Source organism: Zootoca vivipara, chromosome 4 (genome assembly GCF_965207765.1).
Source record: "Zootoca vivipara chromosome 4, rZooViv2.hap1.1, whole genome shotgun sequence".
In the NCBI taxonomy this organism is placed as follows: Eukaryota; Metazoa; Chordata; class Lepidosauria; order Squamata; family Lacertidae; genus Zootoca; species Zootoca vivipara.
Genome location: NC_142587.1, coordinates 85,599,300 through 85,620,027, shown reverse-complemented (window position 1 = coordinate 85,620,027; position 20,728 = coordinate 85,599,300). Strand labels below are relative to the sequence as shown.

The 20,728-nt window shown below is 46.1% G+C and overlaps 1 long non-coding RNA gene across 3 annotated transcripts in view; it reads left to right on the top strand.

Moving 5' to 3' along the window:
* Nucleotides 1-907: 907 nt before the first annotated feature.
* Nucleotides 908-20,728, top strand: part of LOC148686031 (uncharacterized) — a 34,930-nt gene continuing 15,109 nt past the window's right edge. Inside the window, exons 1-3 of one of the 3 annotated variants that reach the window (XR_015949715.1) lie at nt 908-1,286; nt 2,187-2,304; nt 20,506-20,631. This is a non-coding gene — a long non-coding RNA (uncharacterized LOC148686031). The remainder of the gene's footprint in view (nt 1,287-2,186; nt 2,305-20,505; nt 20,632-20,728) is intronic. The other 2 variants (XR_015949714.1, XR_015949716.1) reach the window with 2 other exon arrangements.

The window sequence follows — 20,728 nt, the reverse complement described above, 5'->3', positions numbered from 1 at the left end:
GAATGGCTTTTGGAACAGGAATAAGTCCATTCTACCCCATGCCCCTCCTGCTACATCCCAAGCATGCCCCCTTTCCAGGACATGCTCCAGGTTCAGCTGGCTGAAGCCCAGATGATGATGATGATGATGATGATGATGATGATGATGATGATGATACTAATAATATATTATTTATACCCTGCCCATCTGGCTGGGTTTCCCCAGCCACACTGGGCGGCTTCCAACAAAATATTAAAATATTTTTAATATTTAATGTTAAACATTAAAAGCTTCCCTAAACAGCGCTGCCTTCAGATGTCTTCTAGAAGTCTGGTAGTTGTTTTTCTCTTTGACATCTGGTGGGAGGGCTTTCCACAGGGCGGGTGCCACTACCGAGAAGGCCCTCTGCCTGGTTCCCTGTAACTTGGCTTCTCACAGCGAAGGAACCGCCAGAAGGCGCTCGGCGCTGGACCTCAGTGTCCGGGCAGAACGATGGGGGTGGAGATGCTCCTTCAGGTATACTGGACCGAGGCCGTTTAGCTGGGATGGGGAACTTACGCTATTATAACTTTGATTGAGGTGGAATAAGGGACTTCGGCTGGAGATCTGCTGATTCCAGCTCCACTCATCCCCACAGAACTTGGGTTTGGGCTTCCCCCAACTCTCCTGAAATCCTATTATTGTGGTTATTAATATTACACATAATGAAAGCAACAGGATGAATAAAAACTGACTCCTCTTGAAATAAAAATTGTTCAGTCCAAAAAAATATAGTTCATAAGATTTACTAACAGAACTTGTTCCAAAACAGACACTCAAAACAGTACTGCTACATCCAACTAGTTGCATAATACCTTTTCTGGAGAGAATCATTAGCTCATATCACTAGCACTGACAATAGGTACTGAACTGGTCGTTTGCAAATTTCAGGATTGGGAGCCTAGTGAGTTTGCATGCAGTATATAAAAATCCACTGCCTTAAGTCTTTGTGGACTGCAGCCAAGGAACGAGGAACTCTTGTGGAGACTGAGCAGCGAAGGTTTCCATTTTCAAAAGAAAATGAGTGAATAAGGCTTAACGCATCCCGAATTTGGCACACAAACAATCAAACCATTTGGCAGAGGTGAGACAGCGCAGGACCAAAAACTGCTCGAGGAATTCTCTCCTTGTAAGGTAGCTGGTTAATGGCCTTCAACGCAGAAACTGTTAGAGAGGCTAGTAAATCGCTCTGAGAATCACAAGACCATTCTCTGGAGATGAAATCGTCAACCCCTGGGCTGCTGTACTGACGTTTAATAGGACCAACTGTAAGTAAACAAGTTGTGGATTTCAGTATAACAACATTGAAGGGATGGAAGCAGCACCAATAATTGGAAGGATGAACTCTTCTATGAGGCAGATAAATTCATGATTGGTCTAATAATTAATTTTTAAAAAATCTTTTGAAGTCTTTCATCTGTAGACTGAGGGGCAACTGAGTTACCTTAAGGACTTCCAGAGTCCTTCTATCTAAGAATGATCACTGAGATCACCCAGAGGAGTGCTGTTAGTTGTTCCCCATGTCACAGAGACCCAGTTGACCACCACAAGCCAGGCATTAAGTGTTGACAGTCAAACATTGTGGGCTCTCTCTTCCAGCAGAGATTTGGCAGGCGTGCTTGAATTTGTCTCCGGAAGACCTTTTTATGCAGGCAGGCCTAGGCAGTTGTTTAAACTTTCCTCGAGTAGCTAGTCATTTTAATGACTGCTCTGTATTGCTTTTAACAGTGCTTTGTAGTTTAACAGACCCTCCAAGTGTCCCAGTTTTCCAGGGCTAGACCCCGATCCCAGTTTCTGACCTGATCCCAGATTGTCCCACTTTTCCTTATGATGTCCCTATTTTCATCAGAGAAATGTTGGAGGATATGGAGTTATGTGACCCCTGAGCCGAGGAGATAAGTAACTATTCAACCTTTGAACATGTACAGAGAAGGTTTTTTAAAAATATTTAATGTTTCATTGTGTTTTATGGGTGGGTTATAAATATTATTATTGCTATTATTGCGATTATTATTAAATTGGATGTCCCTATTTTCATCAGAGAAATGTTGGAGACTTGCTTCTGAGTAGACACGCACAGGGAAGAGACGGCAGTAGGACTGTTTCATTATATTTGCCCAAACTGAACTGCCATCTTTATGTGTCATCCTTTAATTTGGCTTCTGCAGCTGAGCACTTTGCCTTCGACAGGAATCCAATTTTGACCAAGTATTGAGAAGAAGCTGTCCTGCACCTGCTTTCTCAATTCTGAGGAGAGATCAAGGACCCTTTTTGTATTCTCTCAAGGTCAGATCAGATTTATTTTCCTATCTTCAGTAGAAACTCTGAGGCTTTGTAAAGAAATGGTTTAAAAAGCAGGATATGTTTGGCCCTGTCAGCAGTGGACATTATCTTCCTATAGACATAAAAATGGAGGGCTGTCATCACGCTGTGATTAGTGTGGCTGCAACAGGCGACCATGCCAGCTCCAGAAGGCTGAACAGCAGCCAAGTAGGTGAGGAAGCAAGCAGTGCGAGTGGAAGGCATCCTAATCCAGCTGTTTAAATGAAGGGGAAGTTCTGTGAGCCTCTTCCCCTTCTCCATTAAATGTGCCCACAGTGAGGCTTAATGGAGTGGGAGAGGTGCATGACACAAAGAGCTAGGAAAAGTTCAGAAAAGGGCAATCTTTCCAAATGTCAGGAACATAAGCATCCATGTTGGTATCTAAATTCCTGTTTGAGTCAGGCAGGATCTTGCAACACCAGTTAAAACAGGGATGGAAAAAACAGTGACATACATTCCCAATATATTTGGACTTTACCTGTTACCAGCACTAGCCAGAACGGCCAGAGGGGAACTGAAGTACAACAACTTCTGGAAGTCATGGCCTTTAAATTCAAAAAGCGGTTTTAAGAGATTGTTTGGTCACTTGTAAAGAGCATTAAAGGAGTATTCCACTGTGAACTTAAGTTAGTACATTGAAGTACCACAGTATTAGAATTTCCTCTGGTTTCTGGGCTTATTTGCCTGATGAGAAAGTGCAACAGGAATATGAAGAACCCCTTTAGATCTTAATTTGTTGAATATCGTGAATAAAAGAAGTTTTGTGTATTCCTCCCTCTACTGTGATATTTTTGAAGTGGAATTATTGCTTATTAATGAGACTATATTTGGGGGGGGGGGTGAATGAATTCCTATGCCCCACAAATAAGCCAGAGATGCATTTTAAATAAAAGGACATATTCTACTCATGTAAAAACACGCTGATTCCTGGACCGTTCGCGGGCCAGATTTAGAAGGCGATTGGGCCGGATCTGGGCCCCGGGCCTTAGTTTGTCTACCCATGGAGTAAGCCCTGCTTTAAGCAGCCTGTTAATTATGCTGCTACTCTTCTTGCTGCTGTTGCTTTTATGGAATAGAGTACACTTTGTGGATATGCCCACAGCGCGATGTGATTCTACCTCTCTGTTTTAGGCTCTTTAAATTGAGCTTTGAATTTTTATTGCCTTTTACTGCATATATATATAATTTTGTGTTGTACTGTACAGTAAAGGTGTCTCGCCTTGGGAGCATTTTTCAGGAACGGCGAGGTGCAATTTTCTAAGTAAAGCTGCAGAACAGGCTCAGTGTTCATGCTTAGCCATCCAAACATGCAAAGTAGTCAAAAATAGGCTCGGTAATATGGTAGGTTTTTAATGGTTGATGTTCTATAGCATTTATCATATTTTGTTGGGAACTGCCCAGAGGGGCTGGGGCAATCCAGTCAGATGGGGGGCATATACAGTTGTTGTTGTTGTTGTTGTTGTTGTTGTTGTTGTTGTTGTTGTTGTTTTGTCGAGGCAAGGAAAATTCCCAACAGGTAACAAATGGTTTGGAATTTCTTTGGATAATTCCCCAAATGGCAATATGAATGTACAATACATTTAAAGCATATGGCTTTCCCCCAAATAATCCTGAGAGCTCTTATTTTGTCAAGCGGGCTGGAAATTGTAGCTCTGTGAGTGAGAAAACTACAGTTCTCATTATTCTTTTTTTTGGGGGGAAGGGGGTCATGTGGTTTAAATTTATGGTAAATCTGTGACTGAAAATACAAAAAAGAAAAAAAGATTTAAAAAAAGATAAAGAATGGTGAGCAGGAACCCAGACATCTCTTTTATCTGGCAACTGGCCCAAAAGCAGAATAAAGGAATTCATCCAGACTTTGTGGTGAGGTGAGGGGAGAGTTGGTTAGCAAGCCTCACTAATGCTACTGCCAAGGGTGCTGTGCAGACCAGGGAACTGGAGAGAGAGCAGCTGGGAGTGTCTTGCTTTGCTCCAAGCACCATTTAACATGCTTCAAGAGCAGCTGAGACAGGGCAGCAATGCCCCGTGGACAGAGAGGAGAGCCCTGTGCTCTAATGGAGTCATTCTTTTCCTGCACAGTAGTTGCCACTGTGCCTGAGGCCTGGCGCTTTAAGCCCCTCCTTGTCCTTGCAGACAGCAGAGGAGGACAGACACGGAGGAGGAGGAGATCCTAATGGCTTGACAGATCCCAATTCTTGACTCTCTCCTTCTGACTCTTCCTCCCCCACCTCTATCAGTCCTGCCTCTTCCTCTTCCTCCAGCCCCTATAGATGCCACAGACACTCACTCCTTCCTTAGATTCCCCTCCAGCCCCCTTGCCTCCTCTACACAACCCTCAGAGTCCTGCCTGTCCCCAACATCGGGGCGGCTTTCCACCTCATGCCACTGCTTCTGTGGATCCCAAGGCAGGCCTGCACTTCTGGGTGCCTTCCTTGTCCCCACAGCCTGTTCTGACTGTCCCTCCACGACTTGCCTGGACAGCCCATTCACCACCTCTCCTTCTGCTGCAGCTCACAGCGCCATCTTTCTGTGGCCACGCAAACTGCAGAATGACGACACTCTTATATGCTTATTATATATGTAAGAAAAACAGCTTGGAGCAGCCAAACGTTTAATGCCTGTTTGAGCCCAACCAGAGAAGAAGCTGGACATACCTCGTGTGAGCAAACACTTTCTTTTGTCTGCCAATCAAGCTCCATTTGCTTGATGGTTACGGCAAGTTAAGCGCGTTTCTCAATGCTTCCCGGGTTTGGTTTATTTTAATAGCATGTTGATATTTTCAAAGCATGTACAGTACAGATATTTCCCACAGCATGCTTCCCTGCTTCCTGTTTCAAAACCTGTGACCTTTATTCCTGAGAACCTCTTTAAATAGATCCCAGAGAAGGGTACGAGCTGATGTTTTATCATCAAGGGAAATATGTGGAGACAGCCCACACATGACATAGGAATTGGCGGAGGAGGAGGAATGTTCCCATTCCCCCAACACGATAAACATTTGCGGCATTTTCTTTTGAAGTTTGCACAGTGTTAGCTTTCATGTGAAAAGGAAGCAAATTCCTCGTTTTCACCACACTGTACGCTGCTGCATCATCTGACGTCAGTGTGCTAATATCCAGAGCTAGCGTGTGTCTTTCTGGTATGCACTCATCCTCGGAGCAAAGAGCTTTCAGAAATAGATGTCAGCAGGTTAATCAAACATCACCTAGAACCACTTGGTTTCAATCCCAGCAACGCCAGAGCTCCTAAACCATTGGACATTCCTTACTCATTGATGGTGACCATAAGTCAGGCTGGTGTTTATTCTATGAAAGAATGAGTCGGTGCTGGGAACTGCTGGGTTCTTTTTTTTAAAGCATGCTTGTTCATTGAGTATATCTGGAAAAACCAAGCCGGGGTGATCAATAAAGCACCCGGAGGGGTAAACCGGTGAGCTAGACTGGTGACTGGGAGTGGCCGCCAAGACCACATAACACCGGTCTTGAAAAATCTACATTGGCTCCCAGTACGTTTCCGAGCACAATTCAAAGTGTTGGTGCTGACCTTTAAAGCCCTAAATGGCCTCGGTTCAGTATACCTGAAGGAGCGTCTCCACCTCCATCATTCTGCCCGGACACTGAGGTCCAGCACCGAGGGCCTTCTGGCGGTTCCCTCGTTGCGAGAAGCCAAGTTACAGGGAACCAGGCAGAGGGCCTTCTCAGTAGTGGCTCCCACCCTGTGGAACACCCTCCCAACAGATGTCAAAGAGGAAAACAACTACCAGACTTTTAGAAGACATCTGAAGGCAGCCCTGTTCAGGGAGGCTTTTAATGTTTAATAGATTATTGTGTTTTATTCTTTTGTTGGAAGCCGCCCAGAGTGGCTGGGGAGACCTGGCCAGATGGGCGGGGTATAAATAATAAAATATTATTATTATAACCAAATAAACAATTCAACCAATAAAGCAGCCTGTGGGCCTTCCCTTGCTCACTTCCAGGCAGCAGCCCCAAGCAAGGGAAGGCCAATTGATTGATTGATTTACTTCATGGCGATCCACATAAATGCAGTCACGCACAAGTGGAATGTGCATAAGGCAGGGTTGCTCATATTTGACATAGCAGAAGAAGAGGAGTTTGGATTTGATATCCCGCTTTATCACTACCCGAAGGCATCTCAAAGAGGCTAACAATCTCCTTTTCCCTTCCTCCCCCACAACAAACACTCTGTGAGGTGAGTGAAGCTGAGAGACTTCAGAGAAGTGTGACTAGCCCAAGGTCACCCAGCAGCTGCATGTGGAGGAGCGGAAACGCGAACCTGGTTCCCCAGATTACGAGTCTGTCGCTCTTAACTACTATACCACACTGGCTCTCCTAGTAGTGTTTGTTAGCATCCATCTTTCTCGGGAGATAATGGAAGAGTCCGCCTTCAGGGTGCGGCAATTGGGTCCGCTTGTCGAGTGGTACAGTGGTGCCTTGGTTGTCGAACTTAATCCGTTCCGGGAGTCCGTTTGAAAACCAAGGCACCGCTTCTGATTGGCTGCAGGAGCTTCCTGCACTCAATCAGAAGCCGCAGAAGCTGCATCGCACGTTCGGCTTCCGAAAATTGTTCACAAACTGGAACACTCACTTCTGAGTTTGCGGCGTTCGGGAGCCGATTTGTTCGGGAGCCAAGCCATTCAACAACCAAGGTACTACTGCACTTTGAGTTCGAAGCACCCATTGAAGCAGGGAGACAGCTGCTGGTCAGCCCTTCATTGACCGCCAGTTGCCCAGCTTAAGGCAGGCAGTAGCTGACCAGGGAGGTACAATGAACTCTCCCACCGAGGAAGGCAACCCATAGTGCTCGTACCCTATGCTGATCAGGTTGAGTGCATAACTCATAACTGCTGGCCCCTTGGTGCTGTTTTTGCTGGGTTAGAACACTCTCTGGGGTGCAAGCCTGGGCAGTGTGTATAGAGGTTCTGGGCTGCCCAGACGAAAAGACCATGCTGATGTGGTCCAAAGGAAAGGAAAACAGCACATGTGGTGTATCTTTATTTATTTATACCCCATCTTTCCACAGAGGAGTTTTGAGGTGGCATACATGGTTCTCCCCCTCCTCAATTTATCCCTGCAACAACCCTGTGAGGTAGGCTAGGTTGAGCTATAGCTGCTGGCCAAAGATCACCCAGTAAGCTTCAAAGCTGATTGGGGATTTGAACCCAGGTCTTAGTCCAATACTCTAACCACTACACCATACTGTTTCTCCCTATCTCCAGTCCCAGCGTAAAAGGTATACAGGTTCTGTGAATCTCATGGGCGGCCATTTTGATAAGAATGAATCTCTTATTCATTCTTGTGGTTCTAAGCTTTTCCTAAGAATTGTTCTTCTTGATTCTCATGATCTACCCTTTTTTCTTAAGAAAAATAAATTGTTTAACTACACGTATTCACTCTTACAACAGAAAGCTAGAGGGAAAGGGTCAAGCAAAGCCCTTGGGTTTACACAGGAAACTTCTCCTTAGCTGCCCAGATCTAAATAAGAAACATGCATTTTCCCAGCATGGATAATTTTAGACATGGCAATCTCCACTTAAGAAAACCAAATGTGATTGAAATCTTTCAGCATGCAAAACTGTACACTTGGCATGCTATGGACCTGGATAAGCTCTGTTTATCAAGGAAATACATTTTTCATTGCTTGTGATAATGAGTTTTCCACTTGGCACTCCTAAGAAAAAAAAGATGCCTTCTCAATCTGCTTAAGAATAATAATAATAATATATTCAGAAATATTCTTTTGGAGTCAAAACATTGCATTCCCCATAGAATGAACAGGACCCGGCCTTGCGTGCTGACGAAGTTATGCAGCTCTTTTTAAAAGGGGAGCCATTTTTTGGTTTTTAAAACAATGTTGTTATGATTTCTGTGCTTTGTACACTACCTTGTGAGAGCAATTGCCTTGTAAGGTGGTTTATAAATCTTTTCAGAAATAAACAAGCTGCCCTGAGCTCTTTCGAAGGAAGGGCAGGAAATAAATGTACTAGGATAAAATAAATAACAACAGTAAATTTTCTTTTCTTCTGCTCCCCCCTCTTGTTTTCCCCTCCTACCTACAGCTTTTTAGCTTTTATTTTCAAGAGGTTTCCTCCACACACATTCCCCACTTAGGTTTGTTGTTTGTTTTGCACACATAATTTTTTAAAAAAAGCTTTAAAGCTTTCCTTCATACTCTGGAGAAAGAAGACTGCTGTAGAGTTGGCCTCAAGTGCAATCAATCTACACATTTATTCTTTAGCTTTGCCTGAGCAGTTATTTTGGGTTTCGATGACGGTGTGCGTGTTCGACTGGCCTTCATGAAACCCCACTTGATATATGTGCTTGCCTTTCATAAAATGCCTAAACTCCACAAATTGCCTTGTCAAAACTTACAAGCTACCTGTCATACCTTCGACTGATTAATGTCCCAGAGACACTGTATTCATAAACTTATTCGTGTGTGTGTGTGTGTGTGTGTGTGTGTGTGTGTGTGTACAACGTGGAAGGTGGTTTCAACATGTCATCAACCTGCAGGCTTTGGGCTGTCTGTCTCTTGGGTTTATATCTTGCAGAGGAGGGGGAAGAAGAAAGGTCTGGCTGGAAGATGCTATGACTTCATTTCCATAGGCAATTAGGGGAAGAAAATAACGGGGACATCTCTGGCTTAAGGCTTATCACTGGCAAGTACTGCAAGGAAAAGATGTTCCTTCACTTATTCATCCATTGAGGGCATGAAGATAATGCTATGGAAACTGAGCTTCTCGTAGCCAAAGGATTTTATAAAGTCATTTTAAAAGGGGGGGGGAACAGGTAGATTTTATTTTTAAAAATTGATGCTGTCCTAAGCCAGGTATGGGGGGAATCTGTGGCCATTCAGATATTGTTCAACTACCGTACGTGGAACACGGACACTGAGCTAGGCCAAATTTTGGCAGGCTCTCTCTCTCTCTCTCTCTCTCTCTCTCTCTCTCTCACACACACACCAATCTTTGTGCTATGTTGGGCTTTGAGAAGGAGGCATGAGGGCTCCGACAGGGTCCTAGACCCATTCTACCTCCTTCCCAAAGCTGGACAGGTGCTAACTAGGCTTTTGGAAGGAGGAGGAAGGGCTCTAGGACCCTGCCAGAGCCCTCATGCCTCCTTCCTGGAGCTGGGTACCCTCTCCATTTGGTGCCCGGTGAAACTGGTTGCACTGCCCTCAAATTGCCTCTGCACAGAACCCCTCCGCCAGAGATCCCCCTGAGGATGCAATGGAGGCAGTGAAGTAGGATCTCTTCTCTGCCCTCACCGCCATGCGGTAGGCCCAGTTAGGAGCCTGAACATGTACTCGGTTGGCTCCTGAGCAAGGTATACACCACTTACGTCCCAGCCCTTGCCCAGTCTATCAACCACAGATTCTCAGTATACCAAGGAGTGAAATGGACTCCACAGCACTGGAGTGATCATGTCAATGGCCCTACGAGTTCCACAGTTCCATAGGGAACCAGGGGCCTCAACAGGATCACTTGCTCCATCCACTGGAAACTCCCCCAGAGCAGCTGGGGATCCGTCTGTTTCCAGTTTCCAGAATATGATGACCATCCTAACTGGCCCCTCAGCCTTTCAAGGGAGAATCATCACTACAAGCCCAAACCTCACCAGGAAGTGGTCTGACCATGCCCATGGGGTGATAGTCAACCCCACCCCTCCCTCATTTACGGACCACCACCCCTCCCTGCAAGGAGCAAAAGCTATATCCTGCTCTGACTATTTGAGACAGGCCCATGGTTGCCACGGAGGCCATGAACTCTCAAGCCAGACCTGAGACATCCTCGGCATGTATGTTGAAGTAACTCCAAACCACAATTCTGAGTTCCTCCAACAACACACTTGAGACAACCAAGTACCCAGGTGGGCAGAGATGAGTTAAATCTGACCTGGCCAGGTCTTGGTGATGCTTGTACTTCTGCAAAATTGCCTTAGGCTGCTTTTTACTACATATTAAGCAATATGACTTACAGCCATAGCTGCCAAGTTCTCCCCTTTTTTAAGGGAAATTCCCTTATGCTGAATAGGCTTCCTCACAAGAAAAGGGAAAACTTGGCAGCTATGCTTACAGCCTGAAGTTTGGAAATTGAACAATTGAGTGCTTATGCACATAAGGGATTTGGCTTAGCCTGCTATAAAGTCAAATCACGTTTAAAGTTTTGCTTTGGCGCTTAGACTAAAATCTAAGTGCAATCATTTTTTTTCCTCCTGTCCTTTTCAACCTTGCAGAATAAAAATATCTACACTTGTGACTCAGATTAAGATGTAAAGATTTCCACTACTTGACATAATCCAAAATGGCAAATTGCAAAACACATTTCTATTTTTAGTGTACCATCAATAGCTTCTGAATATTATCATTTTTTTAAAAAATGTCTTTATATTCATTCTGGATCCCTTGCTACATTCCTCAGCTAGAAGTGCATCCTAAATAAACTCCCTAGAACATACGTCCTGCTGAACGCAAAGAGACTAACTTAAATTCTAGCAAACATGAAGTGAATTGCACTGTAAAAGTTAAACCCGGAATTGCTGAGACTCGGCTGGAAACAAACCTACCTAACTTGCACTTTCTGAAACAACACACAAACCAAAACACCACCATCCTTTGAAATTTGCTGTTACAGTAAAAAAAACAACTTGCCAATGCCTTAAATGAGATTTTTTTGAGGAATAAACACTCAGGGTTATTAAAGCTACAATCATAGCTTCACCTACCTGGGAGTAAATCCCTAAAGGACTGACTTTTGAGTAGGGATGGGTGAATCTATCCATTACGGTTTCACTCAGCTTCTAATTTTTCCAGTCTTAAGTCCAGTCTGGTGCATTTCCACATCAGCTTGTGATTTTGATTTGTGTTTTTTTTAAAGGTCCTTGTGAGAACTCATCTGCATTTTAGTGCATATATCTCTTAATATACACATGTCTGTTTGCATTCTGGCCTAATAAAGGTAAAGGGACCCCTGACCATTAGGTCCAGTCGTGACCGACTCTGGGGTTGCGCGCTCATCTCGCGTTATTGGCCGAGGGAGCCGGCGTACAGCTTCCAGGTCATGTGGCCAGCATGACAAAGCCGCTTCTAGCAAACCAGAGCAGCACATGGAAACGCCGTTTACCTTCCCGCTGTAGCGGTTCCTATTTATCTACTTGCACTTTGATGTGCTTTCAAACTGCTAGGTTGGCAGGAGCTGGGACCAAGCAACAGGAGCTCACCCCGTCACAGGGATTCGAACCGCCAACCTTCTGATCAGCAAGCCCTAGGCTCAGTGGTTTAACCACAGCGCCACCTGGGTCCTAATATACCTACATAATTTTGCAAAACAGTTATTCCACGATATAATGCATTTTGTACGTTATTGTCGGCAATATTTGCATTTTTATCGATACTTTGCCCCGATATATAATAATATAATAATTATTATTTATTATTTATACCCCGCCCATCTGGCTGGGTTTCCCCAGCCACTCTGGGCGGCTTCCAACCGAATATTAAAACAGTACAGCATTAAACATTAAAAACTTCCCTAAACAGGGCCGCCTTCAGTTGTCTTCTAAAAGTAAAATAGTTACTTATTGCCTTGACATCTGCTGGGAGGGCGTTCCACAGGACGGGTGCCACTACCGAGAAGGCCCTCTGTCTGGTTCCCTGTAACCTCACTTCTCGCAATGAGGGAACCGACAGAAGGCCCTCGGTGCTGGATCTCAGTGTCCGGGCTGAATGGTGGGGGTGGAGACGCTCCTTCAGGTATACAGGACTGAGGCCGTTTAGGGCTTTAAAGGTCAGTACCAACACTTTGAATTGTGCTCGGAAATGTACTGGGAGCCAGTGTAGATCTCTCAGGACCGGTGCTATGTGGTCCGGCAGCCACTCACAGTCACTAGTCTAGCTGCCGCATTCTGGATTAATCGCAGTTTCCGGGTCACCTTCAAAGGTAACCCCATGTAGAGCGCATTGCAGTAGTCCAAGCGGGAGATAACCAGAGCATGCACCACTCTGGCGAGACAGTCCGCGGGCAGGTAGGGTCTCAGCCTGCGTACCAGATGAAGCTAGTAGACAGCCGCCCTGGACACAGAATTAGCCTGTGCCTCCATGGACAGCTGTGAGTCCAAAATGACTCCTGGGCTGTGCATCTGGTCCTTCAGGGGCACAGTTACCCCATTCAAGACCAGGGAGTCCTCCACACCTGCTCACCTCCTGTCCCCCCAAAATAGTACTTCTGTCTTGTCAGGATTCAACTTCAATCCGTTAGCCACCATCCATCCTCCAACCGCCTCCAGGCACTCACACAGGACCTTCACCACCTTCACTGGTTCTGATTTAAAAGAGAGGTAGAGCTGGGTGTCATCTGCATACTGATGAACACCCAGCCGAAACCCCCTGATGATCTCTTCCAGCGGCTTCATATAGATATTAAAAAGCATGGGGGAGAGAACGGAACCCTGAGGCACCCCACAAGTGAGTGCCCAGGGGTCTGAACACTCACCCCCCACCACCACTTTCTGAACACGGCCCAGGAGGAAGGAGCGGAACTACTGCATGACAGTGCCCCCAGCTCCCAGCCCCTCTAGACGGCCCAGAAGGATGTTATGGTCGATGGTGTCAAAGGCCGCTGAGAGATCCAGCAGAACTAGGAAACAGCTCTCACCTTTGTCCCTAGCTCGCCGGAGATCATCGACCAGCGCAACCAAGGCAGTTCAGTGCATTTTTGTACACATTACTTGGCAGGATAACATTTCTTAGCACTGTAATGGGGGGGGGGACATTTTTTAACTCACTCAACTGAAATTAATTCTCATGGCTTGCAAATCCCCTTTAAACAAATCAGAATGGCAAAGCTTTGTCCGGGGACTTTGTGCTGGGGTCGTTGTGGGGAGGATGGAGGATGGAGAGAATCCTAGAATTGTAGAGCTGGAAGGAACTCTGAGGGTCAACCAGTCCAACCCCTTGCAAGGCAGGAATCTCAACAAAAGCATCCACCCCTCTGTTGGCCTCATCACTTTCCCCCAGGGAAGCCCACATTTTAGAGATGAATCAGAACAAAGAGCAAGTGGGATTTCTGCAGATTGCAATTTGTTCCATATTAGCACTAAAGGGTGGGTTTTCTGGGGGGGAAGCAGTGGGGCAAAGGCTTGGGCCCGTGTCTAGAATACACAGATCAAGTAGGAAACTTCCTAGAATCCTGTTTTCTAGCCACAGGGCAAGGGGAAGTGGGGACGAGATCCCAGTTTCATATGCATGGCAAGCCATCTGTATGGATGTCAGCTGGTTGTTGTATTTGCAATGGGACGTGGGTGGCGTTGTGGTCTAAACCACTGAGACTCTTGGGCTTGCCAATCAGAAGGTTGGCGGTTCGAATCCCCCCCAATGGGGTGAGCTCCCGTTGCTCTGTCCCAGCTCCTGCCAACCTAGCAGTTCGACAGCACACCAGTGCAAGTAGATAAATAGGTATTGCTGCAGCAGGAATGTAAACGGCATTTCGGTGCACTCTGGTTTCTGTCACGGTGGTCTGTTGCACCAGAAGCGGTTTAGTCATGCTGGCCACATGACCTGGAAAGCTATCTGTGGACAAATGCCGTTTCCCTCAGCCTGAAAGCAAGATGAGCGCCGCAACCCCATAGTCACCTTTGACTGGACTTAACCGTCCAGGGGTCCTTTACCTTTACCCTTTTGTATTTGCTCTTCACTCAATACTGAAATATGCATGTGATGGTTGGAGTGACTGTTATGTGGCTCTGAAAATCTAGTGGGCAAGAACTTCAGGATACAAATATCAGAAGTGATATTGATACACATGAGAGTAATAGGATAGGGGCTCCAGTGCCGGAGGGAAGAACATTCTGGCCTCTGTCACTGAGCAGGGTCACTGGGATGTTGCACTCCCTGACTCCCTGGAAGAAGGTTATGCCAAGGGGAAGACCAATTTGGCTTCATACATCGGCCAGAGAAGAAGGAGCAGCTGGGTGAAGTGGCAGACCAGACCAGCCTCATTCATCAGCTGAAGAAGAAGGAGCAGCTGCAGGCAAGGCAAGACCAGGCTGGCCTCATCTAGCAGAGGAGGAGAAGTTGCAAAAAGTTGGAGACCAAGCTGATCTCATTCATCAGCCAAGATGCTCCCATTCCACACACACACACCCAACACAAGCACACACACACGGCCCTAAACAGGGGGCAAACCTCTCTCAGGTTCCAGTGGGATGGAAAGTGTTTTTCAAGAAACAAAAAAATGCACGTCCCCCACCCCACCTTCTGCCCTGTCAGCACAACCCCAGATTTCACAAGAAGGTTGAATAATTTGCTTTTGGGATTTTTTAAACGTTCTTTCATGCACAGCAATATCCTACATATTACAGTCTTGGAGCCTTCTGAGCAGCTCAGTGCAGCACATGAAATGTTCCCACCAATCAAAGTATTAACAGGCTCCCATCTGCAAAGCTTAAGTAAAGCGGCTGCATCGTATGTCCGCAAAGCCCCCGGCCGCCGAAAACGTTGAAATCAATCCCAGTATGCTGTGCTAGATGCAAATCACCGGAACTTAGGAGTGCTACCCATCAAAACTTCGATATTTCATGTTTAGTGTTATTGGGAACAGCCAATTATGGTTTCCATCCAAACCCCTAAAGAGCAGCGATGATCCAGAACTCTGCATTGCATTTACAAAGGGTTCTTGAATAGTGCACCATCCTGCACACTAATAAGAACTTAGGGGTGCAGATCCCTATCCAAAACAACCCAATCTGGGTATATGCAACAGGGATGTTTGGGAAGTCGCAGGGTAACCCCAAAGTTTGCAGCGCTGCAATAAGACCTCAGCTTGCTTGGTAGTTCTGCCAACTTCAGAAGTGCATGGAAGGGCAGCCGGACCAGGAGAGGGGTTTCTCTCTAGCAGCCCCTAAATTGTGAGCTCCCCATACAGGTGTATCTTGCATCGCCATTGTCTAGCTTTTGGTGTGATGCTTGAAGATGCATCTCTACCAGGCATCCCCAAACTGCGGCCCTCCAGATGTGTTGGCCTACAACTCCCATGATCCCTAGCTAAGAGGACCAGTGGTCAGGGATGATGGGAATTGTAGTCCAAAACATCTGGAGGGCCAAAGTTTGGGGATGCCTGATCTCTACCCTGGCAGTTGAGAGTCAAGTTGACCTGTGATCAATTTGCACTTGGTTTCTTTGCTTGGGCTGCCACCTGGTGGCTCATATTATTACAAGCGTTTGGCAAACAACCGGAGAGGGAAGCCACAAACTCTAACTGAGATTTTAAAAGCTTGCTTCTTATATGAGGTGATTAAACCCCCAGATTTAATCCCCAAACCAGGCATGGGAGAAGTTTGCCCTGTTCTCTGGTTTATCTGTTGTAGCTGAGATAGCTATCTGGTGGCAGCTTAAAGCTAACCAGCCTGGAGAGCTCAGTTGGTTAGACTAGCATAGTGCTGTTGACGCCATGGCTGCAGGTTTGATCCCCGTATGGGATAACTGCATATTCCTGCATTGCAGGGGGTTGGACTAGATGATCCTCAGGGTCCCCATCCAACTCTATGATAGATGGAGAAAATTTTGCTGTAACTGGGCAAAACTTACTTTGGCAGCTATGGCACATTGAACTTCAGGCTTAAGACAACATTTAAAATTGCTCAGACATCTTACTTTCTTATTTTTTAAAAAATGCCCAAGACTTTAAAATATTGCCAGCCTTAATGAAAAGGTGAAGAATCTATCCACACGATGTTGGCACAAAAACCCTGCAGATACCATGGGCGTAGGCAGGGGGGCAGTTGCCCCCCCTAGAAGCAAAAGGCTGAGGGGCGCAGCATGGCAGCCCCAGGCTTACACTCCCCACACGCCTCTGGAGCTTCACGCGGGGAGCGGGAGCCTGGGGCCACCTCCTTGGAAGAGCTGAAAGGTGCAGGCCACGTAGCCCCACCCACATTCCCACTGTGGCCCCTCCCCTCCCGTGCCTTGCCCCCCCCCATTTTAATCCTGGGTACACCCCTGGCACATACACTACACAAATGAATGAAAGTTTTCTATTCCCCTGCTTTCCCCCCCCATTCTCTCCCCCCACCTCTCTTCTCCCCCAGCATCATGCTGCCTATAACGGGGATGTCTCCCATTGAATGTAACTGATCTGTAGAAAGGACTCAATGAATTGAAAACAGAGGTGTGCTGTGTACTTTTGTACACTGTTATGTACTGAGCTTGGATCCTAGAACAATAGGCAGGTAGGATCCTAGAATGCAGCAACCTGATTGGTCTGCAGGAGCCGCCCAATCCGGCTCCAGGAGGAAGTGAATCATCCTATTACTAGAACAATAGGCAGAAGGCAGCAACCTGATTGGCCTGCAGGAGCAGCCCAATCAGGCTCCAGGAGGGGAGTTGAATCAGCCAATCACGTGGGACCCATTGTGTAAATAATGTGTATATATAGCCAGAGGTTTGGGGGGAAATTCATCCGCTTTCTACTATGAGCTGAAATAAAGAGCATGAAATCAATACTCTACTCCGAGTATATTTCATACACACAGCCTCTTACTGCTGCATGGCTGGAACATGTCCCACTGAACAAAGGTAAGAGTCTCATCCCTTTTGCGTGTAAAGGAATGTGACTCTCTGGCTGAAAAATGTTCTCCCATCCCTGCAGCATAGGTTTGACTAATGCCTCTCTGGTTTTGGAGCAGGAATCTCCCAAGGAAGGATACTTTATCACTCCCTGGTTATATACTGATTCTGGATTTGGGGAGCCAGGGTTGCCAACTTGAATAAAATATGGGGGGAAGTAAGCCCCATTCTGCATAATTGATCACAAGATGCAGTGCACACACACCATTTGAATGGCAATGGCCATCAACTTTACAGAGGGTGGCCCCCTCAAAATATTTTTATGGAGGGGGAGTCAAAGGACTTTGGCCCCTAGGAGTTGGCTCCTATGGGAGGAGCATGTGTTTCTTCTTTTTCTTCCAAAATTAAAATCCACTGTCTAATCATCTCAGGGTCATGGGTTTGAGACCCACACTGGGCAAAAGATTACTGCACCACAGGGGGTTGGACTAGATGACCCACGAGGTTCCTTCCAACTCAACAATTCTATGATCTACAATATCAAGTATCCGCTCCTTAACCTGGTACAGTGCAAATGCACGAACAATTAAGTGTATGTCAATACACTTTACAGGGAGGAATTCATCTAACTCTATTTATAACGCAGATGGGCACAAACACTAGTCCTTTTGAGTACATTTGCAGAGACTGTGCAGCCCAGACAAAAGGGTTTTCGGAGCAAAAAGGAAACTCCTTGGACGAAAAGACTCTGTTCTTTCCAGATGTTTAACACATTGAGTGTCTGCTGCCACGTCGGATGGAGTCTGGCTGTACACTTTCCCACTTGCTGCAGAAACAATTTTTTCCGCTGCTCAGTGACACTAAAAGACATCTTGTATCCGAGACTTTTCACATGCAAAGTTTCCAGTCTAGCATGTGTTAGGACTGAGAAAAGGCACTCAGAGTCGTGAAGGAGGCTGCAGGAATGAAAGATTTTCATTATATTTCATATTTGCAGTCCTTCTGTCGCCCATTACCCACTTCTGATCCTGTGCTCACTCTACTCCAGCTACTGATGCAGGAATATATACTGTATATATATATTTACAAGAAGATACAAATTTTAAACTTTCAAAAATGACTTGTGACCCCCAAATGCAGCCATCCTTCAAAAACTCCACTTCTGAAATCTGACTTTTGTGATGCACATCTCCTAGCAAATCCACAAAAATGTGTATGTTACGGGAAATAGTGTCTAGAACTGAATATATTCCTGCAAATAAAATAGCATTCTACTATGGACATGGGTGGTGCTGTGGTCTAAACCACAGAGCCGAGGGCTTGTCGATAGGAAGGTTGACGGTTCGAATCCCCATGATGGGGTGAGCTCCCGTTGCTCGGTCCCAGCTCCTGCCAACCTAGCAATTCAAAAGCGCGTCAAGCGCAAGTAGATAGATAGGTACCACTCCGGCGGGAAGCTAAACGGCGTTTCTGTGTGCTGCTCTGGTTCGCCAGAAGTGGCTTAGTCATACTGGCCACATGACCCAGAAGCTGTCTGCGGACAAATGCCCGCTCCCTCGGCTTATAGAGCAAGATGAGCACTGCAACCCCAGAGTCGTCCGTGACTGGACCTAATGGTCAGGGGTACCTTTACCTTTACGGACCATTACTTGCAAAATGTGTGTATTGGGGGAGAGGGTCCACAAAAACACTGGTGAGTGTTTTCAAAATAATAATAATCACAAACTGATGTGGAAATGTGGAGAACTGAAATGATTAGAAAGATGAGAAACTGCAACAGGCAGATTTATCTGTTCCTACATCCAGTCATCTTTCTCCTCAGTCTTCCTCTATGCCATGAAAGAAGTGGTAATTTTGATGTGTTTAGTATTTTGACTTCTGTGTGTTTTAAAATACAGTTGTGAATTTTTCTTGGTTTTACTGTTTTATCTTCTTGTAAAACACTTTGAGATGTGTGTGTGTGCGCGTGTGTGTAATCAAGCAGCATATCCATTTCTCCAGCTAAGTCATACTCAGAGTAGAACTAATGATATAAAAGGGCTTAAGTTATGACTAATGTGGGATATTACCCATAGTTCCTGCTAACAATCAAGTGATTGCGTGAGCAAGAAAACAGATCCTGCTCTCCCTAAACAAGAAAGCCAGGATACTCACCACTGTGATGGTAGCAAATTACACTGGTGGCTACACCCATGCTGGTTGTTGGCATCCGTCTGTCTTGAGAGACAATGGAGTGCACCTCTGGGGGTGAAGTCAAACTGCTAGAGAATCACAGCACCTGCGGCTGCAGAGACTGGTACCTTGTAACTGCTGCCTCTTGCATTGTTTTTGCTGCATTGGCAGCACCCAAGTGACCTCTCTGGGGTGCAAGCCTAGTCAGTGTGTATGGAGGGCCTGGGCTGCCCAGACAAAAATAACCTGCTCTCTGCCTTGCTGATGTGGCCCAAAGGAAAGCAGAGCAATACGTTTGGCACCAGCTTGGCTGCAGGAGTTGCCAGAAGGAAGCATACATAGCACCATCCAACTGTCAGGGACTGCACTCTGGAATTGTGTAGGGTTTACTCCTTAGCCTTTTCTTCTCTCAAAGATGTCCAGTGTAACGGATTAGCCCCAGGATGGAAGATTTATTACACACTGGATTAGAAAGAGTTAATCCACCTCCAGCTTAACTGACAGCGCATCTTTAGGAGGTGGGACCGGTTTTGGCAGTTGGAAGAGGAAGAGGGGGAGAGTATGGTGACGAAGAGGGAAGAAGAAGGTTGTGGGGCCAGGATAGTGGTGGTTTAGGTTAGGCTTAGGATAACTTGAAGTTAAAGTCTGACAGAGTTAATGTATAACTGTAACTAAGCTTGTAAACTTATGCATCGTTAAGAAAAGAAAAACCTATGTTCTCAAGAAAATAAAATTCATCTTTTTGTGCCAAAGCGTATCGTCTTGGTTATTCCAGCAGCGTATTAAAACTCACAGAGGTGGAGACTCAGAAAAGAGCAAAACTTACCTAAGGAAAAGGCGATAGTTTGTGTCCCAGAGTCACACAGGAAGGGCAGTATGGTGAAAACCTAGAGTGCTACAAGTTTGCCAGGGTGATATGGCAGACTGATACAGTGGGGATCTGAGTTGAGGGAGTCCCTGTTCTGTAGGCAAGAGGTTTTTCATTCAAATAGCCCCAAGTGTCTGTGAGATCAGGCCACAAAAGCTGGAATTAGACTCTCTTTACTGAGAAGCCCAGAATTGAGGGGTTTATTTTAAGGCGTAAGGAATTGAGTGGGGATTGCTTTACCCCTGTACCCTTTCGTCTCATAATTTATCGGCAACGTCGGCGAGGGGGTTCGTCGCATCCAGCAAGGCAGAGGTTACATATTTTCCCCTGGAGTTTATTCCATAGCCTTTTCTTCTCCAGAAGATATATCCCACAAGGCAGCAGAGGTTGAGGATCAGAGTTTTCCTTCTCCCAGATGGGATACCTTCCCAGGTTGATGAGCCCCATCTGCCCCTCATTTCTCTCTACAGAATGTGCAGAAACTGCCTTCTTGACCATTGGGCTCACTATTGGTCCTGTCTGCTTAATTCACCTGTCTTTGCATGCAGGGGACATCCCTAACTCATGGAGGATTTGGGACCCATCTGCTACCCTCACTTGGTTTAGCTGGCCAGCCAAAGCAGTTTCAGAGGGTGTTTCCACTGTCTCATACTGACAGCTTCTAAGAGCCACAGGTGAGAGCTGTGCGGCAGGGTGGGGACCAAGGGTGGGCAAGCTATCCCTGAAGGAGGTAGTGTTCCCCACCAGAGGTACTACCCCACCATTAACACC